Raw genomic sequence first — 16180 nt, forward strand, 5'->3', positions numbered from 1 at the left:
GAAATTTTACAGTCAGACCAAAAAAAAGAAGAAATTAGAAAACTGTAAAACTAGTAACAAAGGCCGGCACTGTGGCGTAGCAGGTAAAGCTGCTGCCTGCAGTGCCAGCATCCCATATGGATGCTGGGTCGAGTCTCATCTGCTCCACTTCCTATTCAGCTTTCTGCTGTGGCCTGGGAAGGCAGTAGAAGATGGCCCAAGTCCTTGGGTCCCTGTACCCAAGTGGGAGACCCAAAGGAAGCTCCTGGCTCCTGGCTTCAGATCAACACAGCTCCAGCAGATGCAAGACCGACCTCCCTCCCTCCCGACCTCCCTCCCTCTCTCTCTCTCTCTCTCTCTCTCTGCCTCTCCTTCTCTCTGTGTGTAACTCTGACTTTCAAATAAATAAATTCATATTTAAAAAACACAAAAAATAATAGAAGAGATCTATGGGTTGGTATCAAATGACCCAGCATAAGGATCTTAAGAATTCCTGAAGGTATGCAAAAAGAGAATGGATTAGAAAGCCTTTTTAGTGAAATAATTACAGAAAACTTCCCTAATTTGGAGAAAGAAAGAGAAATCCAAGTACTGGAAGCACACAGAATTTCAAATGGACATGAACAGAAAAGATCTTCACCACGACACATTGTAGTCAAACTCTCCACAGAAAAGATTCTAAAATGTACACAAGAGAAATGCCAGATTACTTTTCAGAGAATCACTAATTAGACTCAAAGCTGACTTCTCATCAAAAACCGTACAGGCTAGGAGAAAATGGCAAGATAAATTTCAAGTCTTAAGAGAAAAAAAGTCCGAGCTGGCACTGTAGCATAGTGGGTAAAGCTGCTGCCTGCAGTACACACATCCCATATGGGTGCCCGTTTGAGTCCCGGCTGCTCCAATTCTGATCCAGCTCTCTGCTATGGCCTGGAAAAGCAGTAGAAGAAGGCCCAACTCCTTGGGCCCCTGCACCCATGTGGGAGAACTAGAAGAAGCTCCTGGTTCCTAGCTTCAGATCGACATAGCTCCGACCATTGCAGCCATCTGAGAGTGAACCAGTGGATGGAAGACCTCTCTCTCTCTCTCTCTCTGCCTCTGCCTCTTTGTAACTCTGCCTTTCAAATAAAATAAATCTTTAAAAAAGAGAGAGAGAGAGAGAAAGTCAACTCAGAATACTGTACCCTGCAAAGCTCTCATTTATGAATAAAGGCGAAATAAAGATCTTCCATAACAAATAGAAATTAAAACAATTTGTCACCACTTGTCCAGCCTTATAAAAGATGCTTAAGGATGTGCTACACACATAAACACAGAAATATGCTCATCACTATGAAAGAAGGTGAAGGCAGAAAATTTCCCACTAAAAGTACAAAGGAGGCTGGCGCCGCGGCTCACTAGGCTAATCTTCCGCCTGCGGCACCGGCACATCAGGTTCTAGTCCCAGTCGGGGCACCAGATTCTGTCCCAGTTGCCCCTCTTCCAGGCCAGCTCTCTACTGTGGCCAGGGAGTGCAGTGGAGGATGGCCCAAGTCCTTGGGCCCTGCACCCCATGGGAGACCAGGAGAAGCACCTGGCTCCTGGCTTCGGATCAGTGCAGTACGCCGGCCGGCCGCAACGCACCAGCCATGGCGGCCATTGGAGGGTGAACCAACGGCAAAGGAAGACCTTTCTCTCTGTCTCTCTCTATCACTGTCCACTCTGCCTGTCCCCCCCCCCCAAAAAAAAAGTACAAAGGAAACAATAGGAATATTTATGGGAAAATGGCAGGGCCAAGTTGTTACTTACCAATAGTCAACTTGAATGTAAATAGCCTCAACTCTCCAGTTGAAAGGTACAAATTGGCAGAATTAATTAAAAAACAAAACCTACCTATTTGCTGCCTACCAGAAACATATCTCAGCAACAAATAAAGATGCAGACTGAAAGTGAAAGGATGTAAAAAGATATCCCATGCTGACAGAAACAAAAAAGAGCTGGTGTAGCTATCTAAGTATCAGACAAAACAGACTGTAACACAAAAACTGCTAAAAGAGACAAAGAAGGGCACTATGCAATGACTAAGGGATCAATTCAACAGGAAAATGTGAATATAATAAATGGATATGCACCTAACTACAGGGCACCTGGCTATTTAAAAGAAATGTTAAGGGATCTAAAAGGAGACATACATTCCAATATAATAGTAATGAGGTGGACCAGCACTGTGGCACAGTGGGTTAAAGTCCTGGCCTGAAGCACTGGCATCCCATATGGGCACTGGTTCTAGTCCCAGCTATTCCTCTTGCAATTCAGCTCTCTGCTATAGCCTGGGAAAGCAGTAGAAGATGGCCCAAGTCCTCGGGCCCCTGCACACACGTGGGAGACCCAGAAGAAGATCCTGGTTCCTGGCTTTGGATCAGCACAGCTCCGGCCTTTGTGGCCATCTGGGGAGTGAACCAGCAGATCAAAGACCTCTTTGTCTCTACCTCTCTCTATAACTCTGTCTTTCAAATAAATAAAATTAAAAAAAAAAAAAGAAGAAGAAGAAGAAGAGGAAGAAGAACATGGCTCAAGTCCTTGAGCCCCTGCACCCACATGGGGAGACCCAGAAAAGCTCCTGGCTCCTGGCTCCAGTTCGGCACAGCTCCAAATGTTGCGGCCAATTGGAGAGTGAACCATCGGATGGAAGACACCACCCCCTTCCGTGTAACTCTTTCAAATAAATAAGTATTAAAAAATAGTAATGAGGGACTTCAACACCCCACTTTCAGCAATGGACAGATCAACCAGATTTAAAATAAGCAAGGAAACAACAGAGTTAATAGGGGCTGGTGCTGTGGTGTAGCAGGTAAAGCCACCGCCTGCAGTGCCAGCATCCTATATGGACACCGATTCAAGTCCCGGCTGCTCCACTTCTGATCCAGCTCTCTGCTATGCCCTGGGAAAGCAGTAGAAGTTGGCCCAAGGACCCCTGCACCCGCATGGGAGACCCAGAGGAAGCTCCTGGTTCCTGGCTTCAGATTAGCACAGCTCCAGTTGTTGCAGCCAACTAAGGAATGAACCAGTGGATGCAAGACTTTTCTTTCTCTGCCTCTCCTTTCTTTGTATAACTCTGACTTTCAAATAAATAACTAAATATTAAAAAAAAAAAAAAAACACAGACACTATTGACCAAATGGACCTAACAGATACCTATGGAACTTGTCTTTTTTTTTTTTTTTTTTTTTTGACAGGCAGAGTGGACAGTGAGAGAGAGAGACAAAGAGAAAGGTCTTCCTTTGCCTTTGCCATTGGTTCACCCTCCAATGGCCGCCGCGGCTGGCGCGCTGCAACCAGTGCACCACGCTGATCCAAAGCCAGGAGCCAGGCGCTTCTCCTGTTCCCCCATGTGGGTGCAGGGCCCAAGCACTTGGGCCATCCTCCACTGCACTCCTGGGCCATAGCAGAGAGCTGGCCTGGAAGAGGGGCAACCGGGACAGAATCCAGCGCCCTGACCTGGACTAGAACCCGGTGTGCCAGCGCCGCAGGCGGAGGATTAGCCTAGTGAGCCGCGGTGCCGGCCGGAACTTGTCATCCTACAGTTGCAAAATACACACTCTTCTCACCAGTGTATGGCTCTTTCTCTAGGACAGACCACATGCTAGGGCATAACAAGTCTCAGCAAATTCAAAAAAAAAAATCGAAATAATACCACTCATCTTTTCTGACCACAATGAAATGAAGCTGTAAATCAACAATTCAAGAATCTCCAGAACATATGCAAACACATGAAGAATGAAAAACATGCTCCTGAATGAACAGTAGGTCACAGAAGAAATCAAAAGAAAAATAAAAACATTTCTGGAAACAAATGAAGATGACAATACAACATATCAAAACTTATGGGATATAGCAAAAGCAATGCTAAGAACAAAATTTATAGCAACTGGTGCCTACATGAAAAATCGGAGGATGGCGCTGTGGCACAGTAGGTTAATCCTCTGCCTGCAATGCCAGCTTCCCATATGGGTGTCAGTTCTAGTACCAGCTGCTGCTCTTCCTATCTAGCTCTCTGCTATGGCTTGGGAAAGCTGTATAGGATTGCCCAAGTGCTTGGGCACCTGCACCTGTGTGGGAGATCCAGAAGAGGCTCCTGGCTTTGGGTCAGCCCAGCTCTGGCCAATGTGGCCATCTGGGGAGAGAACCAGCAGATCGAATACCTTTCTCTCTGTCTCTCCCTCTCACTGTCTGTAACTCTGTCAAATTAATTAATTAATTAATTTTAAAAATCCTTTAAAAAAAAAGGAAATTGGAAAGGCACCAAATAAATGGCCCATCGATGCATCCCAAGGACCTAGAAAAACATTAAACCAAACCAAAAATTAGGAGTAAAGAAACAATTAAAATTAGAAAATAAACAAAATTGAAACAAAGAATACAAAAGACTAGCAAAATTAAGAACCAGTTTTTTTGAAAAAATAAACAAAACTGACACATCATTGCCCCAACTAATCAAGAAAAAGAAGCAGAAGATCAAAATCAACAAAATGAGAGAAGAAAAAGGAAATATAACAACAGATACCATAAAAATAAAAACAATCATCAGAAACAACCACAAAGAGTTGTATGCCAACAAGAGGAAATGGACAGATTCCTGGACACATACCTAATTAAAATGAGCCATAAAGACATAGAAAACCTAAACAGAAATTCAATCAGTAATAAAGACCTCCCAACAAAGAAAAACTCAGGACTGAATGGTTTCACTGCTGAATTTTACCAGACATTTAAAGAAGTACTAATTCCAATCCTTCTCAAGATACTCAAAACAATTAAAAGGTAAGAATCCTCCCAAACTCCTTCTATGAAGCCACTATCACTTTAATTCCTAAACCTGAAAAAGATACAAAAGAAAACTACAGACCAATTTCCCTGATGAACACAGACACAAAAATCCTGAACAAAATACTAGCCAATTGAATCAAACAACACATCAGAAAGATCATTCACCTGGACCAAGCACATTAACCAATTGAAGAACAAAATCCAGATTATTATCTCAATAGATGCAGAGAAAGCATTTGATAAAATACAACATCCTTTCATGATTAAAACCTTAAGTAAATTGGATATAGAAGGAACATTCCTCAACACAATCAAGGCAATTTATGATGGCCAGCATCCTAATGAATGGGGAAAATTTGGAAGCATTCCCACTAACATCCAGAACCAGACAAGGATGCCCACTCTCACCACTGCTAGTAAATACAGTACTGGAAGTTTTGGCCAGAGCCATTAGGGAAAAAAAAAAATCAAAGGGACACAAATAGGGAAGGAGGAAGTCAAACTATCCTTATTTGCTGCTGACATGATTCTACATATAGGGGATCCAAAAGACTCCACTAAGAGACTATTGGAACTCATAGAAGAGTTTGGTAAAATAGTATAATATAAAATCAACACACAAAAATCAATAGCCTTTCTATACACAGACAATACCATGGCTGAGAAAGAGCTTCTAAGATCAATCCCATTCACAATAGCTACCAAAAAAATAAAATACCTTGGAATAAATTTAACCACAGACATTAACGATCTCTACGATTAGAATAGTAAAACATTAAAGGAAGAAACCAAAGAAGACACCAAAATATAGAAAAATCTTTCATGTTCATAGATTAGAAGAATCAATACCATCAAAATGTCCATCCTACCAAAAGCAGTCTACAGATTCAATGTGAAACCATCAAAACACCAAGGACATTCTTCTCAGATATAGAAAAAACAATGCTGAAATTCATACAGAAACACAGGAGATTCCAAATAGCTAAAGCAATCTTAGACAACAAAAACAAAGCTGGAGGCATCACAATACCAGATTTCAAGACATACTACAGGGCAGTTATAATCAAAATAGCCTGGAACTGGCACAAAAACAGATGGGTAGAAATGCCATAAATCAACCCACGCATTTACAACCAACTTCTTTGACAAAGGAGCTAAAATCAATCCCTGGAGCAAGGATAGTCTCTACAACAAATGGTGCTGAGAAAACTGGATTGCCACATGCAGAAGTATGAAGCAAGATGCCTACGTAACACCTTATACAAAATGGATCAAAGATCTAAATCTATGACCCAATACCATCAAATTAATAGAGAACACTGGGGAAACCCTGCAAGATATTGGCATAGGCAGAGTTCTTGGGAAATACCCCAGAGGCACAAGCAATCAAAGCCAAAATTGACAAACGGGATTATATCAAACTGAGAAGTTTCTGCACTGCAAAAGAAACACTCAGCAAAGTGAAGAGGCAACCAACAGGGTGGGAGAAATTATTTGCAAACTATATGAATGATAAAGGATTCATAATCAGAATATATAAAAGCTCAAGAAACTCAACAACAACAAAACAAACAACCCAGTTAAGAAATGGACAAAGGACTTAAACAGGCATTTTTCAAAAGAGGAAATCCAAATGGCCAACAGACACGTGAAAAAATGCTCAGGATCGCTAGCCATCAGGGAGATGCAAATCCAAACTACAGTGAGGTTTTTACCTCATCCCCCTTAGAATGGCTTTCATACAGAAATCAACAAACGAATGCAGGCAAGGATGTGATGTAAAAGGTACCCTAATCCACCGTTGGTGGGAATATAAACTGGTACAGCCACTGTGGAAGACAAGATGGAGATATCTCAGAAATCTGAATACAGACCTACCATATGACCCAGCCAGCCCATCCCTGGGAATTTACCCAAGGTAAATGAAATCAGCATACAAAAGAGTTAACTGTACCCCCATGTTTATTGCAGCTCAATTCATAATAGCTAAAATATGGAATCAATCCAAAAGTCTGCCAAATGAAGACTGGATAAAGAAATTATGGGATATGTACACCATGGAATACTACACAGCAGTAAATTAAAAAATGAAATCCTGTCATTTGCAAAAAAATGTATGAAGCTGGAAAACATCACACCAGTCCCAAAAGGACAAATACCATATGTTCTCTTTGATCTGTGGTAATTAATGGAGCACCTAAAAAGTACTCTATCATAGTGAAACTGACACAATGAGAAGCAATGACTTTGAACAGCCTTAACTGTTGAGGAACAGGTTTGGTTTTTGTTTTCTTCATACTGTTTGTTGAAATCTTTATTAAATATAGACAATCATATGTATATAAAGTTAACTGCAAATAGATCATAGAAAAAAAATAAGGATGGGAAAAGGAGAGGGAGGAGGAAGGGAGGGGGGGTATGGTGGGAAGAATCACTGTTTTCCTAAAGTTGTATTTATGAAATATATGAAGTTTGTATACCTTAAATAAAAAGTTTCTGAGAAAAAAATAAATCTCTAAACAAAAGATTATGCATTCTCAAAGGGTACAGTATCACCTGAGGGGATGAAAACTGCCCTGGTACACAGTACAGAGTATATCTGTGGCATTAAAATTCCATGGGGAAGTGGACAATTAGGAAAAGAGCCTCAAAATGTGATAATGAACAAAAGGCTGAGAAACACTGATTAGATGAATCCAAATGGCTGAAAACAGTTCCCAAAAAACAGCATATACATTGATTTGCATAAGCTATGGGTAAAGTGACCAACTCGTCCTGGGTTGCCTGGACTTTACTGGTTTTGTTACCAAAAGTCTTACTCCTGGAAAATCCTTCTACCCTGGTCAAACTGGAATGATTGTTCATCCTTTCTACAGGAGAGATTAATGAAGGCATTCCCATTTCACAAATGAGGTGACACCGAGAAACATGGCAGCTGTCATGAAGAATTTACCACACATCTGTAACATTATTGAGATGACTGGCATTTTCCATTTGCCCAGCACTATGCTCAGCACTCTCAGCCCCTGACCTCCACAAAGGCCTTGACACAGAATGTTACTTGTGCATGGATTACACCTCTTCCTTCTCAACCCCAAAGTGAAAGGCAGTATTAGGAAGATGAAAGCAGACATGGCCAGCTAGTAAAACCACACCCTTGTCTATGAGCTGGAACCTGAAGGAACTACAAGTCTGCACTGACCATAGCTCTGTTGCCACTGGATTCTGTCTCCAGGATAGAAAACTGAATGAGTGAGAATGCCAAGTGTAAACTCCTCAAAAGTCAGGAAAATTCCACAGTCCTCTACAAGTGTCTGGGCAGTGTGAATTTTTTAAATAAATTTTTTATAATTGTATTAATTTTTTGTCCCAAAGACAAACTCAGTGTTGATGCTAGGACTCCGGGTTACCCACAGCCTCACCTAAACAGCAGCAACAGGCTATCCTCCTGCTTCCCCACTCAGAAGTGAAATCCTTGGTGAAAGTAAATGCAGAAAAGAAAAGGGGAGGATAGTCCCTCTTCAGACCACATATAATTAAAACACAAAGCTCTCTGCTGTGAAAGACTAAGGCTTGCAGCTTAAGGCTGAGTCAGAGAAGGATGAAGTATTCATCCTCACTCAGAAAGAGAAAAAGATTAGCTCCACAAGGACAGGTATTCAAATTGACACCAAATCCAGGAGTTAGAGATGCCTGCGCTGTAGAGCGTGATCTAAGCACTAGCTGAAACCCCAGAGAAAAATCCCCAGGAATACACAACCAAGCAGCTAGCATTTTAAGAATGTTCAGATTAGCTCTCCTGCAAAGAGGCTTATTCCAAGAGACTGGCAGACAGCCTCTGCAACACAGCTTCACCCAGGAAGGATAGAAAACAAATGAAGAAAAAGGCAAGGTGAGAGTACAAATCCACAAACATGAAAAAGACAACTGGAAGGTATCAACATATTTGGGAAATAGTACACTTCCCATTAGATACTGCCCTGTTCTTCTGAATATTCTAACAGAAAATTCTTCATTCTTTGAGAGTGAAAACATGTATTGATTTCCTGCATCCCAAGATCTTTCGTGTGTATTCTCTCCTTTAACAACCCTTGCAAGTAAAGTATTACTCCTACTTTTATGCAGGGGAATCTAAGAGGTGAGTATCTTATCCAAAGTCATACAGCTAATAAGTGGTAGACTCGCAGGCAAAACACATTCTCCACACTTGAAAATGCATGATGTCCACCTCAAAAGAACTACTGACTCACCTGAAAACCAGTCAGAGGACAAAGTTGCCAAACTATGTCATTTGTGGTTTGTAAAAATAATAGTACGATTCCACATATTAATGAGACCAATCTCTCCAATAGCTCAAAAATGTCTCTGCAAATAATCCCGAGGTAGATTTTCAAAACTGTCTTGGCCAATGGCCGTATCACCTCCGTGATGCCACCCTCAACCCCCACGGCCCACTCCTACACACATCACTCTAAAAGGACAACTATCATTGGACGATCAAGTATGGAATGTTTGTTGTTTTAAAAACCATTTTGGTAGTTTTTATTTTTACTTAATTAGTCTTTTTCCTGCCAATGAAACATATCAAGGCTCAAAGTTGGCCTCTGCAAATAGTTGGCCTTCAACCAACAGCAGGGAAGAGGAGGAAAAAAGGTATCAAAGTAGCAGGCAAGTTTTCTTTCTTGGGCTGCCACATGCCTCTTCACATATTCTGTTCCAATCATCCATAAAATGAGGGTACCAAGTCTTTATTTCTTGCCAACTTCATCAGAACAGCACTTGTACTAATTAGAAGATTAAATTCACTAAGCATCTGAAAGAAAGGTTAGAATAAATCTGGTGTGGCCATGTTCTCAACTGAAACCACAAACCAACTTCTGACCCAGGTTACACAAACATCAATACCAGGGTCCAGTGCTGTGGCACAACAGGTTAGCCTGCCATCTGCAGTGTCAGTATTTATATGGGCACTGCTTCAAATACTGGCTACTTCACTTCTGATCCAGCTCCCTGTTAATGCACCTGGAAAAGCAGTGGAGGATGGTCCAAGTGCTCAGACCCCAAACCCACAGCTCCTCGCTCCTGGCTCCAGCCTGGCCTAGTCCTGATTGTTGTGCCCATACATGGAGTGAACCAGCAGATGGAAGATCTCTCTCCTCTCTCTCTCCCTCTCTAATTTTAACTCTTTCAAATAAAACAAGTAAATCTTTATTTAAAAAAATATCAATCTTAATATGGTTATACCCTGGCTCCCAGGAAAATCTTATTTCAGAATCTGGCTATACTATTATCAGAAAACAAAAAAAGTGTATGCACACACACACATTTTCACTGTCAAAACAAATAATTTTAGTATTGTGAAAAATGTCTGGCTGTGCATTTTCAACACAGAATTGAAAATTGTTAGCTGACTCACAAAGTAGCAAAAGTCACTAGGCAAGCAGGATATTATGGAATAGCCAACTCCCAAGAAGAAATTAGAGAGAAGGAAGTGACTCTGTAACTCAGGCAACTTATGTTAGGTCCAGTAAGCTTGTACACCACATAGCATTTAGCCAACAAGGAACTGGGGGAGGGATCTATGGGCTAGGTTATGAATTGCTTACTGTAACTGCTCCCAGTGTGCCTGATCATCCAACATTTGATCTTGTAATATCAATGAAAATAAAGTCTCACTTTCACTGCACTTCCATCTCTTGACGAGACAGGTGAGGATATTTCACACAGTATTTATAAACGTTATCAGTTTATCCAAGCAAATACGGAAAATTCATTCTGCTGTCTAGCTATGGTTAACATAACCCTCTCCATCCCTCAAAGCAGTTTATGGTTTTGTTTATTAACATGAGAAAGCCAGCTGGGCATGGATCAAAATCAGGCATTTAGAAATATTTATTAGAAGGGTTGGCACTGCAGCATAGCAGGTAAAGCCATTTGCAGTGCCAGCATCCCACATGGGTACTGGTTCAAATCCCAGCTACTCCACTTCCAATCTCTCTGCTATGGCCTAGAAAAGCAGTAGAAGATGGCCCACATGTTTGGGCCACTGCACCCACGTGGGAGACCCAGAAGTTCCTGGCTTCTGACTGGCCTAGCTCCAGCCGTTACAGCCATTTGAGTGACCCACTGGAAGATCTCCTTCCTTCCCTCCTTCCCTCTCCCCTTCCCCTTTCTCTCTCTCCCTCCCTGTAACTCTTTCAAATAAATAAATAACTCTTAAAAAAAAATTGGGGAGGGGTGCTGACGCTGTGGCGTAGCAGGTTAAGGCCCTAGCCTGAAGCACCAGCATCCCAAATGGGCGCCGGTTCCAGTCCCAGCTGCTCCTCTTCTAATCCAGCTCTCTGCTATGGCCTGGGATAGCAGAAGATGGCTCAAGGCCTTGGGCCCCTGCAACCACGTGGGAGACCTGGAGAAAGCTTCTGGCTCCTGGCTTCAGATCAGTGCAGCTCCAACTGTTCCAGCCATCTGGGGAGTGAACCAGCAGATGGAAGACCTCTCTATCTCCACCTCTCACTGTTTCTTTTTTTTTTTTTTTTTTTCACAGAGTGGACAGTGAGAGAGAGAGACAGAGAGAAAGGTCTTCCTTTTGCCGTTGGTTCACCCTCCAATCAATGGCCGCCGCGGCCGGCGTGCTGCGGCCGGCGCACCGCGCTGATCTGTTGGCAGGAGCCAGGTGCTTCTCCTGGTCTCCCATGGGGTGCAGGGCCCAAGCACTTGGGCCATCCTCACTGCACTCCCTGGCCACAGCAGAGAGCTGGCCTGGAAGAGGGGCAACCGGGACAGAATCTGGTGCCCCGACTGGGACTAGAACCCGGTGTGCCGGCACCACAAGGCGGAGAATTAGCCTGGTGAGCCGCGGTGCCGGCCCTTTCAAATAAATAAAGTAAATCTTTAAAAAAATATATTGGGGGCCGGCGCCATGGCTCATTAGGCTAATCCTCCGCCTTGCGGCGCCAGCACACCGGGTTCTAGTCCTGGTCGGGGCGCCGGATTCTGTCCCGGTTGCCCCTCTTCCAGGCCAGCTCTCTGCTGTGGCCAGGGAGTGCAGTGGGGGATGGCCCAAGTGCTTGGGCCCTGCACCCCATGAGAGACCAGGAGAAGCACCTGGCTCCTGGCTCCTGCCTTCGGATCAGCATGGTGCGCCGGCCGCAGTGCGCAGGCCGCGGCGGCCATTGAAGGGTGAACCAACGGCAAAAGGAAGACCTTTCTCTCTGTCTCTCTCTCTCACTGTCCACTCTGTCAAAAAAAAAAAAAATGTATATATATATATTTATAGGGGCTGGAACTGTGGTGCAGTAGGTTAATCCTCCATCTGTGGCACCAGCATCCCAATTGGGTGCTGGTTGTAGTCCCGGCTGCTCTTCTGATCCAGCTCTCTGCTGAGGCCTGGGAAAGCAGAAGGTGGCCTGGTCCTTGGGCCCCTGTATCCATGAGGGAGACAGAGAAGAAGCTCCTGGCTCTTGGCTTTGGATCAGCTCAGCTCTGGCCCTTGCAGCCATTTGGGGGGGTGAACCAGCGGATGGAAGACCTCTCTCTCTTTCTCTCCCTCTCACTGTCTGTAACTCTAACTCTCAAATAAATAAATTAATTAAAAATCCAAAAGAATATTTATTAGAAGTGCCAGCACTGTGGGTTACCCTGCTAACATACCTGCATCCCATATAAGCACCACTTTGTGTCCAGGTTCAAATCCTGGTTGCTCCACTTCCACTCCAGCACCCTGCTAATGTTCCTGAGAAAGCAGCAGAAAATGGCCCAAGTGCATGCGTCCCTGCCACTCCCATGGTAGACCCAGATGAGGCTACAAATTCCTGGCTTCTGCCTGACCCAGCCCAGGACTTTGTGGTCATTTGAAGAGTGAACTAGCAGATGGAACTGCTCTCTCCCCCTCTGTACATAATTCTGGCTTTCATATAAACAAATCTTTAAAATATATATTATTAGAAAACTGATCTTGCATGAGTAAATGTATATTTCTTTTTTTTTTTTTTTTTTTAATTTGACAGGCAGAGTTAGTTCACCCCCTAAATGGCCACCACACTGCACCAATCTGAAGCCAGGAGCCAGGTGCTTCCTCCTGGTCTCCCATGCTGGTGCAGGGGCCCAAGCCCTTGAGCCATCCTCCACTGCCCTCCTGGGCAACAGCAGAGAGCTGGACTGGAAGAGGAGCAACTGGGACTAGAACCTGGTGCCCATATGGGATGCCTGTGCTGCAGGCAGAGAATTAACCAAGTGAGCCACGGAGCTGGCCTGAGTAAATGTATATTTCAAAAGGCATTAAACTGGGGCCAGCACCATGGTGTAGTAGGTTAAGCCTCTGCCTGCGGCGCCAGCACCCCATATGCCTGCTGGTTCATATCCCAGCTGCTCCACTTCCAATCCAGCTCCCTGCTAACGTGCCTGGGAAAGTAGTGAAGATGGCCCAAATGCTTGAGCCCCTACGTCCACGTGGGAGGCCTGAAACAAACTCCTGGCTCCTGGTTTCAGATCTGCCCAGCTCGGCTGATGGAGCTATTTGGAGAGTGAACCTGGGAGTGGAAGACCTCTCTCTCTCTCTCTGTGTCTCTCTCCGCCCTCAGTCTGTAACTCTGCCTCTCAAACAAATGAATCTTTATTAAAAAGTGAAAACAAAAGGCATCAGTCTACCTCCTATAGTGTAAAGGAAGCCTCCACTGGTCTCTCAAGTGTTAGGCATCTCCTGACTCCTGGTCTTTCCCCAACGGAGTCCCATCCCAGGTGCTCTTAGGTAAGTCCTGACCTCCAGCCTTTTAAAGCACAGCTTCTCAAAGGAATGGTTCCAGGACCACCCAAATGGGAACTACCTGGCGTGGGAACTGCCGTTCAGTCCAAAACCGCAGGGGTGCAGCCCAGGGACGATGCGTAAACCCCTGAGACCTGAGGACACCTAAGTCTTCCATCTGCCGGAGCAAAGGCAAACACGCAACGGGCAAGAGGAAACCTGAAGGAGGCAGGGCACAACTCCTGATGGAGAAGGGACAGAAGAGATCTCGCCAACACTGGCGGGGTCTCAGAGAGCACCATCTAATCCACCGATGCACGTAACTTAGGACAGATGCGGAAACTGAGGCCGGGAGAAGGGGAGACGGCAGGAAACGGAAACACACGTGAGGCCCAAAGCCAGTCTCGCACTCGCACTGCCTCATCTACTTGGCGAGGAAGGGGTGGCTGAAGCCCAAGTCAGAAAAGGCAGCCCTCGGGCTGAGCGCGCCGGCTGACTAGGACACGAGAGGAAACGTGTAGGGACCCTGGACCGCCGGTGGGAAGGCGCCGAGGTCGCTGGCAGGAGGAGGCCCAGGCAGCGCCCTGAGCCCCCCGCCCCGTTCCACGGCCGAGTGGCCCTCACAGCCCCTACCTGCGGCCTCCCGCCACGGCAGCCGAGGGGCAGACAAAACCCCCACAATTCCAGGCGGCTGCAGCGGCAACCAGCTCCCGGTGCGCAAACGCAGCGACGACCGCGTGAATTGCAGCGCGCGCAGCTATTACGTCGCCTACAGCCACGCCCAATTGTTGACGGCCAGGTCGGCGGGAGGCCGCTTCGCTCCCTCGGCGCACTCGCGGCTGTTAGCCCCGCCCCTAGCGTCTTCCTACGCCGACCTCTTGGTATTTTGTGTGTGTGTGTCCCTCCGCCGCAGTAAGAGAAATCGAAAAGAGCGAACGGCCCTGGGGTGTTTTCCAAGTTTCTTCCCCGGCTTCTCAACAGCGTAATTTCTTTCTATCGGAAAGAGACGCAGAAAGAAACCAGAGGGGGTAGGAGTAAAAATAAATCAAGCTGTTATGACTCAGTTTGAGACAGAAGTTGAGGCTCAAGCAATAAATAGTCCTTTGAAAATTGACGCCAAGTAGGCCACTAGTGTCACCCACTTTAAATAGTCGAGTATTGTGTAAGTTTTGACAACCAATTATTTAAAAATAAGAAAGTTCGCCTGCAATTCTAATTCTGCTCTACAACTGAATAAATTTATATGTGCCAGGTGCTGTAAATACATTATATTTACTTCACATAATTTTCTAAGATGGGAACTGTCATTTTTTTAAAAGATTTATTCACTTGAAAGGCAGAGTTACAGAGAGTCAGAGGGAGAGAAAGAGGTCCTCCTTCCGCTGGCTCACTCCCCCAGATGGCCCCCAATGGCCAGAGCTGCACCAATGCAAAGCCAGGAGCCAGGAGTTTCTTCCAGGACTCCCACGTGGGTGCAGGGGCCCACGCACGTGGGCCATCCTCTGTTGCTTTCCCAGGCCATAGCAGAGAGCTGGATCAGAAGTGGAGCAGCCAGATCTCGAACCGGCGCCCATATGGGATGCCAGCACTGCAGGCAGTGGCTTCACCTGCTACGCCACAGCCCCAGCCCCAGCCGCAGCCCCATCGTCTGTTTATAAGTGGGGAACCTGAGGCTCACAGGAGTTAAAGGAATTATACAAGATCAAATGGTCAGCAAGTGGTAGAGCTCAGAATTCAAGCTAGATTTGGATGCTTCTAAAGTCCTGTTCTCTTGTCACTGTTCCACCCTGCTGGACCTTTGTCTTGCCTAGAGCAGGCCAACAAGATGGGTGCTGCCTGCCTCCTCAGAACACCCACGCAGTGATTCCTGCTCATTCATAAATGGGGGTGAGGAGAATAATGTAAACCCACACCTCCCCCAAAGACAGCAATCAACCTGGTGCTGAGATCTGAAATTCCTTTCTCTTTCTGGTAAGTTAGGGGAGCTTCTAGCAGTCCACTTACCTTCTTGATCATACCTCTACCTCAGACCAGTGGGAAATGACTTCACAGCCACTGACCTCACCTTGACTAGTAGCAGCCTGGGGAGGAAGACCTCACGCGTCCATTTCACTCCCAGATCTGTGAGAGTAGCTGGGCCCGGAATGAGTCTAGCTTGTGTCTCTAACTAGGATAACCATGGACACATAATAAAATGTTCACTAGATATCTGTTGTGTGAAAGATAAATTATAGAATTAATAAATAATTATAATTGGACCTGGCACAATTTATAAATGAAAAGTAGTAACAGAGTAAAACTCTTGAAAATAAAATAACCTCAAATCTTAAAAATGAATCAGTGGGGCCGGCGCCACGGCTCACTAGGCTAATCCTCCGCCTTGCGGCGCCGGCACACCGGGTTCTAGTCCCGGTCGGGGCGCCAGATTCTGTCCCGGTTGCCCCTCTTCCAGGCCAGCTCTCTGCTGTGGCCAGGGAGTGCAGTGGAGGATGGCCCAGGTGCTTGGGCCCTGCACCCCATGGGAGACCAGGAAAAGCACCTGGCTCCTGGCTCCTGCCATCGGATCAGCGCAGTGCGCTGGCCGCAGCGCGCCAGCCGCGGCGGCCATTGGAGGGTGAACCAACGGCAAAAGGAAGACCTTTCTCTCTGTCTCTC

At 45.4% G+C, this 16180-nt stretch overlaps 1 protein-coding gene across 6 annotated transcripts in view; it reads right to left on the minus strand.

The window, feature by feature from the left end:
* SIL1 (SIL1 nucleotide exchange factor) overlaps positions 1-14262 on the minus strand; it is a 277751-nt gene extending 263489 nt beyond the window's left edge. For all 6 annotated transcript variants that reach the window (XM_008255099.5, XM_008255096.5, XM_089335931.1 and 3 more), the window contains exon 1: positions 14159-14262. The gene's annotated coding sequence lies outside the window, so the exon portion shown is untranslated. The remainder of the gene's footprint in view (positions 1-14158) is intronic.
* Between the last annotated feature and the right edge of the window lie 1918 nt (positions 14263-16180).

This window comes from Oryctolagus cuniculus, chromosome 6 (genome assembly GCF_051225735.1).
Source record: "Oryctolagus cuniculus isolate XC-2025 breed Fujian yellow rabbit chromosome 6, ASM5122573v1, whole genome shotgun sequence".
Classification (NCBI taxonomy): Eukaryota; Metazoa; Chordata; class Mammalia; order Lagomorpha; family Leporidae; genus Oryctolagus; species Oryctolagus cuniculus.